Source organism: Heterocephalus glaber, unplaced genomic scaffold (genome assembly GCF_053883595.1).
Source record: "Heterocephalus glaber isolate CG9 unplaced genomic scaffold, H.glaber_assembly_v1.0 deba00001687, whole genome shotgun sequence".
Classification (NCBI taxonomy): domain Eukaryota; kingdom Metazoa; phylum Chordata; class Mammalia; order Rodentia; family Bathyergidae; genus Heterocephalus; species Heterocephalus glaber.
In genome coordinates, this window is record NW_028258412.1 from 19,350,491 (window position 1) to 19,369,943 (window position 19,453).

The window sequence follows — 19,453 nt, forward strand, 5'->3', positions numbered from 1 at the left end:
GTCCTGGCTCTGTCCTCTGCTACCTGGGGCCTTGGGAAAGCTCCTTGTCCGGAAAATGGGGTAACAGTTGTACCTTCTTCCCACGCACAGCTGGAGAATGGGGCAGAATGAGCCACGTGAGCTCCCAGCACAGTGCTGGCCCGTGCTAACCACTCAGTAGCCACCAGCTGTCCTCCTGGAATAGCGATCATTCTGGTACAAGGCCCTCATTGCCAGCCCCAGCCTGCAAGGTTTGAATTAATGCCCATCTCTTCTTTCTGCTGTCAGACTTTGTGCCACCCCTCTGCTTCAGACATGGGAATCTGCGTGCTGAGGCTCCTCCAGAGCTCTTCCATGGCTCTCAGATGCTGAGTGCTCTGACAGCTCCAGCTCCCCAAAATGATGAGAGGAGGTCAATCGGGCAACTGGCAGGGAATGGTGGAGATGCTGGCACCTCCCGGGGAGACCCTCACGAACCCCCCATTGGCCCTTGACACCCACAAAGATTCCCAATGGGATCTTCAGCTTCTGAATTTTCTTGCAGCTGTAGAAGTTGAGGGTTTGAGGGGCCACTTTATAGATTCCAAAGCTGAAAGCCTGTGAGGTGAGAAGACACCCCAAACATCATGCAGGTGGCAAGCCATGGCTGCACCCTAGAATCGCCTGGGGAGCAGTCAAATGCCAAGGCCAGGACCCCACCAGAACAGTGGGAGACACTCAGAGGGTGGGTGCTGGCATTGATGGGCTTCAAAGGTGCCCAGGTGATGACAATATGCAGCCGGGGCTGAGAGCTACCTGTGGGCACTGCCACCCAGAGGAGCCTCCCCCCCTTCACCACTGTCTCCAATGTGAATATGCATCAGATCCCTGGGAAGGCTGTTGGGCACAGGGGACTGTCCTCCTCCCAGCTGCCCAGGTCTGGGACAGAGCCCTCGAATTTGCATTTCTAAGTTCCAGGTGACACTGGTACCCTTGGCCAGGTACTCCCATCATGAAAACCTTCACCTCCTGCAAACCCAGGAGACTAGATTCCTGGTCCACAGTTTCTCATCTGTTAGCAGCACTGTCTTGTCCTGAATCCCAGACAGGGCCCTGGGGTGCATTGCTCCCCAGGGCAAGGCAGGGGAGGGTGAGAGTTTTCTGGCTTTTCTGTCTGTAGTTTGCAGCCTGTCTTTGCACCAGTGGCCCCAGCCCTCTGCCTGCAATGCAGGTCTGCTGAAATAGTTAATAGGTTCACTGCGCTACCAGCTGCTGCAGCCGGCCAAGGTGAGGTCGCTATTGACAAAGGCTTAATGTCATTAATCAGGTTAAAAAGATCAGGCTGCAGAACTGGCTTTACGAAAGACCTTTACTTTCTTCCTCATCACCAGAATCCCCAGTGCCTCCCACTTTCCCTGCCCAGGCTCCCACCCTACCAAGACTTGAAAATTTTTATTTCTTCCCTTTGCAGCTATTCCGTTTAGCGACCCATGAGGTTATTTAGTGGAGCCCAGAGACAGGGCAAGGTTTCCAATCAGAGCAAGGAGCATTGGCTCAACACTGTGCTCATTTATCCAATAAATACTTATTGGGCACCCACTGGATGCTGGGCACTGTGTAATACAGTGTGCTGAAGATGTAGTGGTAAATAAAACAGTTGAATTATCCTGTTCTACTGGGGCTAGCATTCTAGGAAGTGAACAAAATTAATTATTAAAGTACACGGTGTGTACCTGGCACGAGTGCTGGGGGGAATCAAGTGGAGAAAGAGGAGGCAGAGGTCTAGGGGAGAGGGGACCTTTTAAACAAGGTGAACAAGGGCTGGGGATTTAGCTCAGTGATTCCACTGCCTGTCTCACAAGCTCAAGAACCAGAGTTCAATTCCCGGTACCAGAACAACAACAACAACAACAACAACAAATCTCTCTTTTAAACATAAAAATAAAATAAAATTACATTAAATTAAATTAAATTAAAAAACAAGGTGAACACACTGAGAAGGTGGTGGGCAGAGAGTGGAAAGGGTTAACAGGCCCCCTCTGGAATGCTGAGCCCAAATATCACACCACCCCGCACGGCATAACAGGAACGACTGTTCACTGAGTACCTGCCACACGCCAAGGTCACTCTTAGCAACAGCCGCATAATGACTTGTTAGACAACTGACGAGGCAGGTGTCACTGTTGTTGCCATTTTCCAGATGAGAAAACTGAGGTGCAGCGAGACTTAGTAACTTGTTCCAGGTCTCCCGGTGGCAGAGCTGGGATTTAAACCCAGGCAGATCAGCAGCTCTCCCGCCTCCCCTTCACGTCCCTATCTCTGTTTTCAGGGAGGGGCCCCCACACAGCTCATTGCTGAGCCCCTCCTGGAGGACCCCTCGGTCTCCCTCCCTTCCAGGGAGTTGGTGTTGCCAACAGCAGTGGGGTACCAGGACTCCCGCAAGATGTGGGTCACTCTGAATACATGTTGAGTCTCCCCAAGTTCTCACCTGCCTGGGAATCCTACAGTGCAGTTAGGGTGACTTTTTCAAATCATAGATCATTTCAGGCCTCAGAATAAATCACCCCAACATGGCCCTGCAGGCACTGCCCTCCTCATCCCCCACAAGGTTCCCCTGACCCCTTGCTTTAGCCATGCTGGCCTTCTTTCTGTTCTTTGGGTGCTACCTCAGGGCCTTTGCACATGTTCTCTCTGATTCTGCTCTCAGCTCAAATGTCACCCCCTCAGGAATGCCCTTTGGGATTAGATCAGATATCCTTGTGTCATCCTGTCATAGACCTGTGTTCCTATCTTCAGAATCCCTGCTTCTCTACCTGTAAATACACATCTACTTGCATAATAAATTGTCTACTTATTTGTGGGAAGGCACCAAATCGAAATTGTTTTCTGTCACATCCTAGCACCAAGCACGGTGCCTGACAAGGAGCACGTGGCCAAACAGAAGGTGCGAATGTGGATCATCACCAGGCATCCCTCAGAACACATGGCACCACTCCACCCAGGTTCTGGAAATGTTTTTCCTACTATTGAGCATTCTGTCTTCCCTCTCAAAATGCTTCATTTTGGATACCAAAACAGTTTAAGTACATTCTCCCTAAACTTTTCAACCCTGATAGCTCTTTCTTCCCATCTGCCAACTACTGTAGATGATTTTTGCCAAACTGATAAAATTTTCTTACTTTTCTGGTTATTTTTTTAATATGTACCAGTGGTTTGAAAAAAAAAAAAAACAGGCTTTATGGCTGCATAATTTTAGGTATCATGCAATTTTAAGTATGTGCATTACAATGGACAATTCAAATAATATATATGGACATTTCACTACTTCCCTTCCATCCCTAGCAGAACCTCCTAGTACTGAGGATTGAGCCAGGAGCCTTAGCACTGAGCTGCATCCCCTGCCCTTTTGAAAATTTGGACAGGGTCTTACTAAGTTGCTAAATTTCCCAGGCTGGGCTTGAATTTGTAATCCTCCTGCCTCAGCCTCCCAGAGTGCTAGGATGACAGGCAGGCACCACCATTTCTTGATCCTAACCGGTTATTCAAGCTGGGCAAAACATGTGGGGTTGGAGCCCCCAGACCTGCCTGAGTTGCTTAGGAAATCATTTATGCTGCAGATTCCTGGCACCCTAAACCTTCCAAGTCAGAATTCCTATGGCCTTGAGAATCTGTGTTTTAGAAAAAGTACCCTAGGAGATTCTCATACCCATGAAAATTGTATAACCCCTGAGGTTCCTGACTCAACAAAACACACTCTCAGACATGGATTTCTTGATGAGCATGGTGCCTTCCAAGTGAAGGTTCCTCGGTTTGCACTGTTTGGGGTATCTCTACTTAGCAAAGAAGGGCACCAAAAATGACTTTTAAAAGAAGCTACCATCAGTTATAGGCCAAGAGTTCTTTTAAATATATATATATACATAATTTAATATTAAATAAGTAGAAAAAACATCAGAATAGAAGAAATCTTTACTTCTTACCCAACTGTAAATGCTTCATTTCTTTCTCACACACCAGGACCGGGGGAAGCTGTATCACAGGGCAGATCTGGGTCTGGAAATAGCCAGTGTGATTTTGTGTGCTTCAAGAGCCTCACTCAATTAGGAAGATCCAGAGACCCGAGAAGGGGTTTGTCTCGCACCTCTGCAGTTTGCTTTTAGGAACAGCATCCCCATCCCACAGCTGGAAAGACTGAGGTACAGGGAGGCATGGGAACCAGCCATATCTGCACTGCCACAGGGGCAGAGTGGAGATCTGAACCCAGATCTCTGGACTGACTCCCTACCTGCTGGGCTGTGTCACCAGCCAATGCAGCTTTGCGAGGGCAGAGAGTGCTCTGCTGATATCACATATGGTGGGCAGACAGGGAAAATGGGAGGGTTTCAACCTCAGATCCTCTGGAGAGAACATGCAGCAGGTGGGCAGGTGTTCTGTAGCCTGGAGCAGGGAACGTGTCCACCCGTGCCCACCTGGAAGTGCTCACAGCCCCACCTGCTGGGCCCACGGGGAGGCTCCCCAGGCCACCAATTCCCCCAGCCCTGCTGTCGTCCAGCCTGTCTGAGACTGCCGATGGCCTGGCGGACCTGCCATGCTTTGGGGCTTTGTGACTCAGCCACTGCTCTCCCTGAGGATGGAAGCTGGTCCTGGTCCCCCTCACCCCCAAAACTTGGGAAATTGGTTCACTTCTCTGGGACTGAGATCCTTCACCTGTAAATGGTGCTACTAAGTCCATCTCTCCCCTTCAAAGGTTATTGTGTAACCACATTGCACCTAGAAGCAACCTTTTAAGAAATACATAAGTCCAATATGATAATAAACAGCTAACATGTAGAGCGTGTCATGTACGGGGCACGGTTCAAGGCCTTTGTGTGTAGATACACATAAAACTCATGTGATCCTCACAGCTACTCTATGAGGAGGTACCATTGTTATTCTCATCTTGCAGGTGAGTAAACTGCAGCTGGGGAGGCCACATGCTGGGAAGTAGCACAGCTGGAACACTAGCCAGTGGGCTGGAGGCAGCATGAGCTTCTGACCACTTCCCCTCGGTCACTGGTCACAGCGTCTGCTCCTTTACCTGAGCGACACTCACCCTTTGGCTCCCAGCCAGAAGGGGTTGCAGATGAGAGAATCGGTTTCTGCAGAGACAGTTTTAAGTTGCTTTACCTTCACAACAATCCCCAAAAGTATGTAAAGTGGTGATTGATTCTTATCCCATGTTAGGGGCAGGAGAAAGAGCCCTGGGGAGGCTCATTTCTTTGCTATGAAAATTCAGCATTTGACTTTGATGTCAAAGGCATCTGCATTTGAGTCCCTGCATCCCGGGGCACTGAGGCTCCCTGTTCCCTGGTGGTGATTTCCTAATCTGCAAATGAAGTGATAACAAGGGCTCCTCAGCAAGGTAACTCCCGAGACTACAGGAGGTCGTTCATGTGACACCCAGCACAGCGAGGGCCAGGACCCCATGGAGAAGCCACAGAGCCCTGTGGCCCAATCCAAAAACTCAGCACCCAGACACCTCTGCCCTTTGCCACAGCAGGGCTGGGCCCCAAGGCATCAACTCCTGGCTCCGTGCTCTTTTTGTTGGGAGAGGGTTGAAGGCTGGAAGCAGATGGGAGCCACCTGGGGGACATTGGAGACCAATCTGCTGTGGCAGCCCAAGGCTGTCCTCGAAGTATGCACTGGTCAGAATGGCAGCCCTTGGGACCTTGGGGATGGAGGCCCCCCCAGACCTGCTGCCATGGCCACCACTCACATCAGGAGGAGTCTTCTCAATCCAGGGCCTTGGGGAGCCTCCAGGGGCCTCTGTGGGCTCTTAAAGACTCTTCCTTCCAACCTCTGAGGGACTTTACCTTCTGGGCAAGCTTGGGGCCAGGACGAGCGGGTGTCAGGCCTAGAGGAAGAAAGCCAGGCCCTGGCAAGGGAACCAGGCTGATCACGCACAGGATAGGAGGAGGGTCTCAGGGCCTCTCTGCAGAGAGGGAAATAACCAGCCCCCAGGGTAGCAATGTCTCCACCTCAGCAGGGAACCACTTGTGGACACAGTCACATGCACACACATGCACACACACCGCAACACAGAGTCCAGACCCTGAGGGATTGTGCCATACTTTGGGCCCGGAATGCTCCCAAAGATATTGTCCACTGGGTGGTGTTCCTGGGCAGACATGCAACTTTTAAGAGGTAGGGCCAAGTGGGAGGTCTTAGATCCAAAACCATGAGCCAAAACAAATCTTTCCTCTTTTTAAGTTGATTATCTCAGGTATTTTCTTACAGTAATGGAAAGCTAACTAACGCAGGCTATAAATATCTATTTATCCAAGCCCACCAACAAGGTGCCTAAGGTATATCATGCATCATCTTATTTCACTCAGAAGCAACCTTATAAAATGAATACTTTCATTGTCCCCATTGTATGAAAGAAGAAACTGAGGCTCAGAGAGGTTAAGTCAGTTCATCAAAACTCACACAGCCATAGGTAGCAGAGTCAGGAATAAAGCCCACATCCACCCAGTTTCCAACCCCAGCAATCTGACCACTGTCCTCTTCTGTCTCCTCCTCAAAATCATCATGTCTGCATTCAGGAATTGGTACTCCACGTTTGTTGAACAAAATAATCAAAAGCGAAATGGCTGAGCATCTTCCTGCACCTCCAGAATTACTGAGAACTCTACTAAAATGAGAGGAGAATCTCAGGAATACTCCAGGCTACTGGAGGGAAACTAATATAATTGAAGAAAATGGGCAAAATCTGGGAGATCCATGGCTTGGAGTAGAGTGACAATTAGAAGCAAAGGATTAGCTACATCCTTTACAGCACCTGATGGGTTCTAAACACCTCATGCTGAGTGGGGAGAAAAGAAACCAGGAGATCAACAGCACAATCCATTTGCATAGATTAAAAGACATTTAACTCTTCATCTACTAACAAAAGAGCTGTCCATTAACAGCAAGGAGTGGCCTAAGAAGGGAGGGGTGGGGGCCTGGGGATAAGAGAATGCTTAATGAAAAACAGAGCCAGGGTCTGAGGATCTATGTTGGCCCGAGTTCTAGGAAATGAAACAGAAGAGCAACTCAACTCCGCACCAAAACAAAAATTCTGCTAACCTGAGAAGCAGCAGCATCCTCTGGGTTTACCTGAGAGGCTACGCATGAGGCCTGGTCTGGAGCATTATGATCAGAAACAAAGTCCCCTACCTGGTCACCAACATACGTGTGTGTCATCTACCTTTCCCCGATCTGTGGCTCAGAAGAGGACCTGTACCCAGATACCCAGAGGCCTTTGCAGCTAAGAGCTGAGGCTGCCCCAGTGACAGCCCCCTTCCAAGGGGAAAAGAGAGACTCAGCACCAGGTCCCCTTGGAAAGGTGAGACTGGTGTAAGATACATCACAGAGGTGGGACCCCTGACCTGTGTCCTGCTTTTAACCTTAGGCGCATGTCCAGTGCGGCCAGTTCCCTTCTGCCTGCTTTAGCTGACAACAGTCAGCTGTCCTTTCCCAGCCTCTGGACTCTGGATCTTGGCTCGAGACTCAATCAGACACCCTGCCCTGACATGGAAGCAGAAGCCTGCTAGGGGATTTTACAGCCTTCATCAAGTCACCATATCCTGCTTCTTGCTGATCTGTCCACCACTCCTATCCCAACATGCTGCCTTTTCATTTGTGGCAAGGGGATCATGCGTTTTAGACTTCATGGAGGGGGCATGTGGGGGTCTCTCTGAGAGGTCCTGAGCTTGCCCACACTATGTCTCACCTCCTAGTCCGCTGGCCTTGGTTACAGCCAAGGCCCCACTGCATGACAGCAGAGGTCCCGGGATCACAACCACCACCACCAACCCCCAAGAACAGCCCCCAAGAGGGGGTGGGGAGGTCCCCCCCCCTCCCCGAATGGGCCCTGACTCCCCTGTCCCCATCCCCCACACCTGATCCCTCAGTGAGACTCCTGCACGCCACTGCAAAATCCACCCACATCTGGCCACCTCTCCCCTGCTGCCATCCCTTCATCGTTGTAAATTGTGTCAAGCATCCTGCTGCTTAAAACCCTTCCCCCAAAATAAAATAACACTGCACTTGGATCATCGTGGATCCTTTCAGAGACTCAGCTTCCAGTTCCAGTGTTGCCATTTCTGGAGCCGCCCCAGGCCACCCCTTTTATAGCGTCATCGCTCCGAGTTCCAAAGTATCATCTGTTCACTTCCGCCCCAGCTCTTCCCTCAGTCTGAAACGCTCTTATGTGTTTACTTCTCCATTGCCCCTGTCACCCACTGGACTGTCTGATGCAGGAGAGCAGGGAACCCTGTGTCATCCACTGCTAGGTCCCGCGTACTTGGACAAGCAGCTGACAAAGGGCAGAGAGGAAGGAACAAGTTTGCAGGGACCTTGTTAGACATGCACACTGCTGAGTCCCATGGGATCAAAACTGTATTTAACAAGATCTTCGAGGAACCCGATGCTGGCTCACACTTGTGCCCCCCCTGGCATAGAAGGTTGTGCAATCTCTCCCCATTCCCTCTGCTAACAAGTGAGCAAAAAGCCACTGGGGTGGTCACTGTCAGGGCCAGGGGTGAGGAAGGTGGAGGGAGTCAGCCCGCCCACCCTCCATGGACCACTGGGCTCTGTGTGCCCAGGTGGAAGAGAATGCCCAGGGTAGGGGTCTTCAGAAACCAACGTGTGCCTCCCCCTGGCAGGAAATGGGCAACTTACCCACCACTCCAAGTCTTTGGTCTTTTGGAAGCCCTAAAAGGTTCCAAGCATTTGGCTTGGATGTAAGGTGACCACTTTGTTCATATTTGACTAGGGCCCTGGTTTTTATGTGGCAAGTCCTGCCTCCCTGGAATCCTTTCAGTCCTGGGCAAAGCAGAATGATTGGTCGCCTGCCTTGGGGGCCTCTCCTCTGGGGGTGTCGTAGCCTCTACAATGCATTCCCTTCACGAGTCATTTCTGTGCCCTCCACCAAGAGGGGCAGAGGCGCAGGATGAGACAGGGAAGGAGGAGGAGTTAAGAAAGTGGGGAGGAAGAGGGGCTGAGGAAGCTGGGGGAGTCCTAGGGGAGAGAAGAGGAGAGAGGGGAAGTGGAGGGGGAGTCTACAAGGAGAAGGAAGGGACATGCAGGAAAGATGGGAAAGGAGACAGAGCAGTAAACGGGAAAGAGGAGACAGAGAGAGAGACTCAGAAACAACACCACAGTGACAGAGGGAAAAGACAGACACGTGGAGCACAGAGGGGGCAGGGAGGAAGAATGCGGAGCAGAATGGACCAGAGTCGCTTCTGGGCCGCACAATGCATGGAGGACCTCCCAGCAAACTTTGAGAAATTGCCTCTCTTCTCCGCAGCTCCAGAACGCCACCGCCCTGCCCACCCGATGGCTGGCACTGAAAGCTGCTTACATAATCTGCTCCCTGCTGAAAGCTGCTTCCATTCACAAGTCTCTGCTTCTCACTGTGTAGGTGCAGTAAAGAGGGGAAAAGGAAAGGAAGGAAGGAAAAAAGAACAGAATAAGAAGACAGCTGAATGAACTCTCTCTGAAGATGATAACGAGAAATGAGAAGAGATTCTTTTTTCCCCACTCTCTAAATAAATCTTTCTCAAAGGAAACATCATTCCCATGCTGTCAGAGGAGTCTCTTCTTGTTGATTAATTGCAGGGGGGCGGGCATCCCCCCCAGCTGTCTCAGACATGTTATCTTGCTCACTTGCTGGATTACGGAGCCAGAGTCTGCCAGAGCTCCATTACAATTCGATTTAAGCGTGCATTATATCATTAAAACTAATGACAGCAAGACAATTACTTCGAGGAAACCGAAGTGACACTGCACGAAGCAGCCTGGTGCCTCACCACCGCTGCCTCCTCCACTTCCCTGACCCAGGCAGGGTGCAGAGTTGGGCTAAGACAAACCAGCTGGGTTCCCTCAAACACTCAAACCCTGGCCAGGCTGGAGGGCTGATTTTTGCCACTGGGCCGCTGTGCCGTCTGACAGCCTGAATGAGGACCCCTGGGAGTTCTCTGAGCTCAGGAATAGGGACCACCTACTCAGCCCAGGGGGACACTCAGTGGGATTCAGGAGGCAGGAAAGAGGAAGCTGTGGGTGCAGGAGGCAAAGGAGCCTGCTTCTGGTCCTGCTCAGCCCCTTGGGGACTGATGGGAGGATCTTGCCAAAAGGTTGAGGGCTCCCAGCACACAGAGAGCCTTCATAGGTAACACCCGTGAAAGCATTTCTCGGTGTTTAAAATGCCGTTCCTTAGAGCGGTGGGGGCTTGTGCACTCAGTTTTGAGTCCAAGAGTTCACCTTCTAGCAAGTTCTCAGGTGACTCTGAGAACCACCTGATTCAGGCTTATCACACCCCCGGAGCAGCAGAAGCTTGTCCCCTCCTCCTGCACCCCACAATTCACCTCTGTTAGCCTTCCTCTGCCATTTGTATCCTGTTCCACCTGGACATCCGGGAAATGCAAACGGCACTCCTGTCCCACAAACCCATCCTGCCTCACTGATAAGACAGGCTCTCATAGTCACTAAGTGTCAATGACTAAGGCGGGATGCATGAAACCACTCAGAAGCATCGGGCCTTCTGCCAAGAGCAAAGCCAAGCAAAGAATGAAACTTTCATAATGCAGTGTCAGTTATTGGTGCACCGAGTGCTGCAGATTGAGGCAGGAAGCCCTCTTTGCACCCCCAATCTCATTTTGTAGGTGCCATTTATGTTATTTAAGACTCTGAAGAGATGGTGTCTATCACTATTTCATTCCCAATGCCCACCAGGCGTACTGTAGGTGATTAACAAATGTGTGCTAGGTGAATAAACAGTAAGTGCTCTGGCAGGAGGACAGGGAGGCCCTGTCCTTTGCCTGCAGCAGATCCAAGATGAGAGCCAAGTCCTTTCAACCCCCTCACCAATGACTCATCGTAATCAACAAACACTAACTGAGCACCTACTGCATCAGGCTGGACTATGCGCTAAAGACTTTCCCCCAGGGCTAAAGACATTCCACTAGTCAATCAATTGAGGTTTCATTCATTCATTCATTCAGCAAGTCATTGCTGAGCACATGCTGTGTGCTGACCACAATCCCCAAAAGGGAGGCAGCACCACCTGGGCCCTTAGGGATGTCATTGGCAGCATCTCAGGACCCTGAAGAGGGACCAGCATGTCAGGGAAAGCATTTCCAGGAGAGGGGAGGGAAAGCACGGGTTCCCCAGAGAAAGTCTATGCTGCTCAGAGCATGCGAGGGATGAGTCAGCAAAAGTCTCACCGGGATTTGGAGGAGCAGAGGCTGGGCAGGGAGCAAGGCCCCTCCTTGCCACCCTCCTCGGGTCTCCCCCACACTCAGGCTGCCTTGCCACTGGCTGGAAGCTTCCTGAGCCTAGGGCAAGGGGGCAGCGCTGTGCCTATTCCACAGACAAAGAAACTGAGGTCCAGGATCTTCGGCAACCACATGAGAGCACAGCAGGTCATAGTGGGACAGGAAGTCCAGGGTGAATTCACTGTTACTGTCACCAATATTGTCCCCATCACTAACACTTGCTGGTCCCTGACTGGACTGAGTACTCTGTAGCCATTTACCTCTTATAATCTGCACACCTCCATTATGATCCTCATCTTGAAAATGGGAAAATCGAGGTCCAGAGGGAGAAGTGATACAGCTAGAAGGTGCCAGAACCAGGGTCTCAGCTCAGGAGATCTAGATCCAGAGCTTGCATTCTTAGCCATCATACTGCACTACTTTTATATACCTAATGGAAGGACCCAAGGCTCAGAGAGGTTAAGGAGTTTGCCTAAAGTCACACAGCAAGGAAGCAGTTGGAACTGGAACTCAAGTCTGGCTGCACCTCACACTGCAGCCTCTGGTGGCTCAAAAGGGCTGAGAAACAGGAAGCAAGGGGCTAATTCTGCATGTTTCCTCTACTCTCTCAGCACATCAAGGCTTCCATCCTTGGTGGCAGTTGAATAATTTAAACTCCTCAGCTCCAGCCCACCACTACTGGGTCCCAGGTTTATTTTTATCCCAGGTTACAGCCACAGCTCTGAGCAGAAATAAACCATGCCATTTGCTTCCCATCGCCTTCACATCAACTTCTGTCTTGTCTGCATTTATGGCCAGCAACCCCCCCCCGCCCCCATTGGGGAGTCAGAGCAGAAGCCAGGTCCATGTGTCATGGTGGTTTTGAAATGAAAATCACAAGCACTCCATGGCCCGCACAGAGAGAGGGACAGCGTGAGTAAAGAGGAAGATCATATCCTGTGAGTGCCACAGTCTCCAAGCATATCCCCAGAGCAGTACTCTTCCCCAGCAAGGCAGAAGGGAAGCAGAAGGGCCAGAGCTGGCCAGGGTCCCTGGCTGCCTCTGCCTCCCTCCTGCCTGCCAGACGGACTGTCCACATTCACCTCCAAGGCGCGGGCTCCGGAACTGGGATGGCAGGGTCCTTCCTGGGCACCTGGGGCTGGGGCAGGAAAAGGAGCGAAACGTCTCCCTGGTGGTGGGTTTGGATGTTGCATACTGTAGGTCCTTGGGCAGGTTGCTTTCCCTCTCTGGGCCCCCCTGAAAAGGGTTAGAAGAGCACAATGCTAGCCCTTCCTAGAAGTGTGGGCATGCACATACTCACATACCACAGAGTCCCAGCCCCTCAGAGTTGGAAGGGGCCTTGGGGTCACTTAAATCAACTGCCTCATTGCATAGATGGAGAAACTGAGGGCCAGAAAGGTGAGAGAGAGCTTGGTCTCAGCTCTTTTGATCTGAGTCCAGGGCTCTTTCCAGAAGCTTCTGTGCCCCTCTCCCTGGTGCACCACAATGCACCACTTCAAATGTGATGTGGAGGAGGAAGCATGGCCTCCTGGCTCACAGCCACCCCTGGGGCGTGCGCAGGAAGCCCTGGTGTCTGGACACCCTGGTCCTGTCCCTGGGCTGGGCTGGCGTGCATTGTGACATTCCATCCTGGATGGCAGTGCTGCCCTGGGGCCCCTGCGGTTTCCTTAATAACCTCCTCAAGATCCTCCCCCCCAAGCTCCCCATAATCCAGCAATCCATACAGCAGGGGGCCCCTAAAATCCTCCACTCCAGGGTCCCAACCACGGTCCATTCTGATCAATCTGGGCCAAAGCCCAATATTTTAAATATTCCCCATGGCCAGATCCTTAGCTTCTTATTTGAACCAAATTTCTTCACATTCATCATTCATGCCTGAGGCTCTCCAGAGAGGAAACTAAGGCAGCTTCTCTCTCAAGGTCATTGAACAATGGAAACCAGGGATGAGAAAGCGGAGAATTTTGAGGACCAAGCCTTTGGCATTGACCACCAGGCCACCCTCCCCGCTCCAGCTCCTGCATCCTGCCTGAGCAGGCTCATTCTCTGGCTGGAGATAACGTCTGAGTGGAGCCCGCTTACACTTCAGGCTTGCCAGTCTCTGGGCCTGGTGTTTCATTCCTCTCACTTACAAGAGCAAGTACCTCAAGAAGAAATCCTTGAGGGTGGGGAGCACAGGAGGCTGAAGTGGCCCCTGAGATAATAGCAAAGATGCTAAAAATAAGGGCATTCACTTCCAGAAAGGTAAATAAAATTAAAGCAGAAAGCAAAGAGAAATCTGCTTTTGATGGGTCACAGATTAGCAGCAAAAGCATTTTAAAGTTAAATGTGAGCTTTTGGATTCAGTTATGAGACCTCTGCTTCCCACTCACAGGTTGGTGCAGGCTTACCCTTTCCCAGTTTCAGAAAAAGAAAGTACTGCAGGGTTATCATGGTGTGGAGCTGGCAGCTGGAGCCCTTCCCCAGGATCTGAACCAGCGCCGTTCCCCTCTGTCCCTACTGTGACTCAGGCTCAAGAATGGAGTGTCCCCGGTGCCTGCCTCGAAAGCGCAAGGTCCCGAGTTCGATCCCTGGTACCAAAAAAAAAGAATGGAGTGTCCTGAGCTGGTGCCAGGGCGCAGCCCCCCCCCCAGCAACCACTTACAGGTTACACCACCTGTGAAAACAAAACATCATCTGCTCCACAGGCAGCTGGCTGCTCCCTTCTGACCTTCTTGACCATTCATTCCAAGCAAAAAGGAGCCCTTTAATCTGCCCCCAGGTCCCCCATCTTAAGAACAGCTTGCAAAATCCACCACAATTAAATTCCTCAGCTGTCCCTGAAAGAGTACAAGCTAAGCCTGCCCTGGCAAGTGTCCACCACCAGTGTGGCCAGCAAGGGTTAATATTCCAGACCCAGGTGACCCCCTCCCAGCCAGGGCCAGTATACTCACCCACTAAAACCACACACCCAGAGACCTTCCGTGCCAGGCTGACCACCCCAGGAAGGGTTAAATCACTCAGAGAACTGCCAGCTACTTTCAACAGCTTTTGCTGCAAGGGAGACAAATTGGGCAGAAGCCACTATCTTGATCACATTGCCCAAAATATGAGCACATTTACACCCCCCACCCCCCAGCACTGAGCCGAAATCTCATTTGGCTTTGGGGTGCCGCTGTGGCCATAAAACACTGCAGAATGTGGGCAAATAAACGTGGTCATTCTCCAGCACCCCTCCCCTCCCAGCTACCGTTTACCCCACCAGCTCATACACACCCCTCACCCCTGAGATTCCCATGCTCCCAGCCCCTTTGCATACCCAAGAACAATATCTCTTACCGCGACACCAGAGGGTTGCAGGGACCACGGGGAGCCGGATTCTGGCCAACTCCTTCCTTCCCTACCCGGTGGGAAGATACTACTCCCGAGGGATGACTTGGTTTGAAAGCTCAGCAGAGGTGCCTGGAAGAAAATTGTTCATTTGATTCTCCTACTCTTCCCAAAATAAAATAAAAACACCAACACACACACACGCACACGCACACACGCACACACCCTAAATCAAGCAGGACCAAGACAGAAAGAAATACCGCTGTCAGAAGAGGAGAAAACTCAGGTCAGCAGAGTCCGTGGAGAGCAGACAGGGGAGTCATTCAGACTGTCCGCCAGCTGGGTGAAGGTATTTGATGAGCCTCTCTCTCCTCTCTCTCTCTCTCTCCTCTCTCTCTCTCTCTCTCTCTCTCTCTCTCTCTCTCTCTCTCTCTCTCTCTCTCTCCTCTTCTTCCTCTCTCTCTCTCTCTTCCTCTCTCTCTCTCTCTCCTTTCTGTCCGAGCGCACGCAACTCCAGGCTGCTGGCAGCAGACGAATCAATTGCTTCCCCAGTGCCCGATCCGGCAGTAGCTGTCACCACTACCGCAAAACCCAGCGCGAGCTAGGGAGGGGCGGCAGCAGCTTCCCAGCGCAGGGGAACCAAGCCTGCCTTCCACCCGTGATTTATGTGTACGGTGCCTGGGGAGAGAAGTGGGAGGCCGCGAGGAGAGGCTGGCGCACGAGAGATCCCAGCCGGTGGAAGCAGCAATCCGGGATTGGCGGTCAGAACCACGGACAGAGCTAGGCTGCGGGGAGGAGGGGACAGGCGGGACGCGAATCCCCAAGGCGAGAAGTTAAGTTATTGGACGGTTAGATCCGAGCACGGGGGAGGCCAGAGGGATGGGAGACGGGACTTCTCGACCTCACACAGTCGAATCGGTAACAGCCTCCCTACCACACACTCGTTCTAATATTGTCATTCGCTCCAAGCAAAGGAGCTCTGACTTCGCAGCACCCTTCCCACAACACACCCCCTACCCCACTGGCGCTCTGTTCAGAGAACTCTGAGTTCAGGATGAGGCTCTCCCAGGGTCTGTCTCCCTCCACCCTCAAAGCTCAGCCTGGCTCACCCATTCTCATCCACCTTCCCGCAGATTTCTAAACTGTACCTTGGAATTTTTGGAACTCAGAGCAGGGAAGGTAAGGCTTTGGATAAAGAAATATCTCCTGGGCAAGATGCCTTAGGTAAATAACCACTCACTTAAGAGGTTTCCAGGAGCCAGTTCCTGCCCCCTTACAACTTTGGGAAAGTCATTTAATGTTTCCAAGTCCCATCTGTAAAATAAGGATATGAATACTTTATTTTCCTAAAGATCAGAAGAGGCAATAATAACAACATCAGTATTTGTGGGGTACTAGGATTTCATGATGTAAAACGTGTCTGACAATGTTTTGACAAACAAAGAAATTGACAGTCACCCCAGGACAGCATGTGGTCCAAAGTGGGATGATGCTGGATATTTTTAGGAATTCCAAACCACACATCTGAGCCTTGGCCAGAGACCTCCCCCCAGGAAAACCTAGACTGGCTTTCTGAAGTGAAATTACTATCTGGAAAAGAGAATAGAATCATTAAAGGGGAGAGATATAAAAGGAGGAGTGGACCCCGTTGAGTTCAGGGTCCTATTCCTGCTGCTACGGGGAAGCACTCGTGTTGCAAAAGAAACAGAAAATCTCAACGAATCAAGATCTACAAAGTTAGTTCCCTTTCAGTGAGAGACTCTCATTAAAAATTTCCTGCTCACGGGTAATGAGGAAAAAAATAAGAACCAAGATATATCATGTACAGGTACAAACACCCAACAATAAATGTAAATGAATTGTATACCTAAAATGTACCAATAAAAGAACAACAACAAAAAAAATTTCCTGCTCAGGTAGCCCAGGGCAACTCCAACATCTGCCACTTAACTGTCCATTTGAGAGTAGGACTTGGAGACCATTCGATCTTCCTTTTGTTGATGAGGTTGATGGTGGTGGTGACTGTCCTGATGGTAATCATGGGAATGCTGTTGATAAGGATAATGGTGGTGGTGGCTGTGGTCATGATGGGGATCATTATGGTGGTGGTGGTAATGATTTCAATGACAGCTACTGAGAACATAGGATGTGCCAGCCACCCTGCTAGGACCATTCCACGTTTCATCTTGAGTCCTCACCTGGACCCTGTGTAGGTACTATTATTATCCCCATTTTATAGATGAGAAAACTGAGACTCGAAAAACTACATTCCATGCCCAAAGGTACATGGTAAGTGGTAGGCACAGTATTTAAAGCCAGGGTTGTATGGTTCTAAAACCCATGCACCAGAATACTTGTCTCTCAGAGTCAAGCTCAAATGTGTTCTTCAATTTTATTTTTGGCAAGATCTCATTGAATATTTTCTGGAAAGACCCCATGACATAAATATAGTCCCCTCATTTTACAGATGGAGAAACTGAGGGCCAGAGAGGGGTAGTGACTTGCTCACAGTTGAAGAGCTAGTGGAGTGTGGAATCAAAGATGTTCAGATGCCTGGACCCATGTTCTCAAACCTAGAACAGTCCCGTCACATAGTAAGCCCTCAATAAACATTTGAGTAGTCATTTAAGAAGATCAGAGTGCAACAAAAGCCACCCTGGATCCCAGTGGTGGAATCAGGACACAAATCGTTCCTAGCACCTTGTTCCTTAGTCCCAAGGAATTTCTGTCCCACCCACAGCTTGCTCAGAGAATGAACCTAGCTACCACCTGTTCAATGCCTCAGCACTCAGTGTGTCTGGCAGGGTGCTAACCAAACACTAACTCCAGTCTTTACAACTCCATGAACTGGATGCTAATATTGCTCCTGTTTGGGATGAGAAGACTAAGGCTCGGACAGGGGAGGTGAAGCCTCGAGGATCTCCTGGGCAGGCTGTTAATCTCAGATCATCTGACTCAAAGCCTGTGTCTTTACCACCCTGCTAATTTTTTCCCAAACTAGTGCCGCTCCCAGCTCCCCCCAGGAAGTGAAAAGGGGGCCTGAACTGACCCTCAGCCTGGTTTGCACTAGAACAGTTGTGCTTTTAACTGATTTTGCATACTGGGAATCTGTCCAAGCCTTCATTGAAATAAGGCTTTGCAGCAAAATTAAAAAATAATAATATGGTGAAAACCAGAGCTCTGCACGCTCCCTGGCGACTGTGTCCTCTAGGAACTAGCTCTGCCTCCTCAGGGGGACTTTGCCCCGCCACCCTGATCACCATCTCCACTTCTGTCTTCTGTCCTGAGTCCTCCTGGAAAACCATTCAAAGAATCAGCACCTGCTACAAGCTCTGATAGCTCCAGGATGATGCAGCAGGGAGACTCCTTGAAACCAGAGTCCTCAGGCTCTGCTGTCCCCTGAGGTTTCGTGAAAGGCTGGAGCAGCATTGCAAAGAGATTCTTAGGAGCCCTGGACTCAGTCACTTGTCCTGCTCTTGTTCTGTTGAACAGCCCATTAAGACTCCCAGGCATCCCAGGGAGGCTGGGAAAGGATGGCAGTAGTCATGGCTACAATCAAGGCTGCCCCCTGGCCTCTGGGTGACTCCTGTGCATCCCATAATTATCAATCTTCACCCCAATCCTATGTCAGGATGTTGTGGTTTTATTTCCATTTTACGAATGAGAAAACTGAGACTGGGATGCTTAACACCACCAGCCCGAGGCCATTCACTTCGGAAGGGGTAAGAGGGGAATGTGACCAAGGCCCTGCGAGTTTATAGCCCTTACTCTATGTGGCATCCCTAATTATAACAGACTCCCTTATTTACTTTGGTGGCAAATAGTCACCAGTTGTGATGCTTGGTCAGCCAGGGCATTGCAGGGGTCACAACTGTGTGAAGAGGTTGTGGGACATTATTGATCCATCTTAGAGATGAGGACATTAGACAGCGAGGTCTAATACAACAAGGCAATACAGCTAGCAGGGCAGCGTGTGAATCTAACAGCTTTTCTCAGAGCTCTTTGCTCTTCTGTCTCCCAAGGAGAAGGGTACTGAGAGGCCAGAGAGAAAGGACGTCCCCATGTCACTTTGCAAGTGTAGTAGGCAGCATAATGGCTCCAAAGTTATCTGTGCCCTAATCCGCCAAATGGTTAATATATTACTTTAAGTGGCAAAAGGGAACTTTGCAGATGTAAGTAAAAGATCTTCAGATGTGGGCATTATCCTGGGTTGTGGGGGAGGTTCAGTGCATTTGCAAGGTTCTTATAAGAGCTGGAGTTGGGAGTAGAGGTAATAGTGGAAGTATGGAGAGGTAATGGTAAGGGGCAGGGTGAAATACCATGTTGCTTGTCTTGGTCTAAAGGTGGAGGAAGAGGCTATAAACCCAGGAATGTAGTGGCCTCAGGAAGCTTGAAAAAGCAAGGACATGGCTTCTTCTCTAGAACTTCCAGAGAAACTTGCTGACACCTTGCTTTGAGGACTTCTGTCCACCAGAACCATAAGATAATAAATGTGTGTTGTTTAACTCACCAAGTTTGTGGTTATTTGTTACAGCAGCCACAGGAGATTCATACAGCAAGGGTATGAGGGAACCGTACAGTGAGGAACTCACAGCAAACCAGCTTGAGCAATCACTGCCTGAGCTCTCTGTCGTTCAGAGGAGCCAATGCTTCAGTCTCATCTGAGCCCATCTGTGTGTGCAGAGACGCACACACCCATATGCAGGAGGCAGCCCTACAGGAGGAAGGACCCGTGCTCAGAGCCAGAGCTCTGTGCCTGACACCATGGCTGGGCTCCCTCCCCCCCCACGCCCCCGACGGCCCCCAGGGAAACACTGTCTTCAGGAACACAAAAGGGACAAAATGTCACAGGGCAGCTTTCCAGGAGCACAACCCTTCATAGGAATCAGTCA

General features: G+C 50.6%; 1 protein-coding gene across 12 annotated transcripts in view; it reads right to left on the reverse strand.

Annotated features, from left to right (window-relative positions):
* Rph3a (rabphilin 3A) overlaps positions 1 to 19,453 on the reverse strand; it is a 217,837-nt gene that overhangs the window by 73,389 nt on the left and 124,995 nt on the right. For 3 of the 12 annotated variants that reach the window (XM_021257455.2, XM_004843763.4, XM_004843760.4), the window contains exons 1-2: positions 14,822 to 15,442; positions 14,571 to 14,693 (exon numbers count right to left, since the gene is read on the reverse strand). The exons of 2 other annotated variants lie outside the window; for them this stretch is intronic. The gene's annotated coding sequence lies outside the window, so the exon portion shown is untranslated. Of the gene's footprint in view, positions 1 to 12,337; positions 12,492 to 13,642; positions 13,823 to 14,185; positions 14,286 to 14,570; positions 14,694 to 14,786; positions 15,445 to 19,453 lie in introns of those variants that run through there. 7 more of the 12 variants (XM_087198491.1, XM_087198488.1, XM_087198487.1 and 4 more) reach the window with 6 other exon arrangements.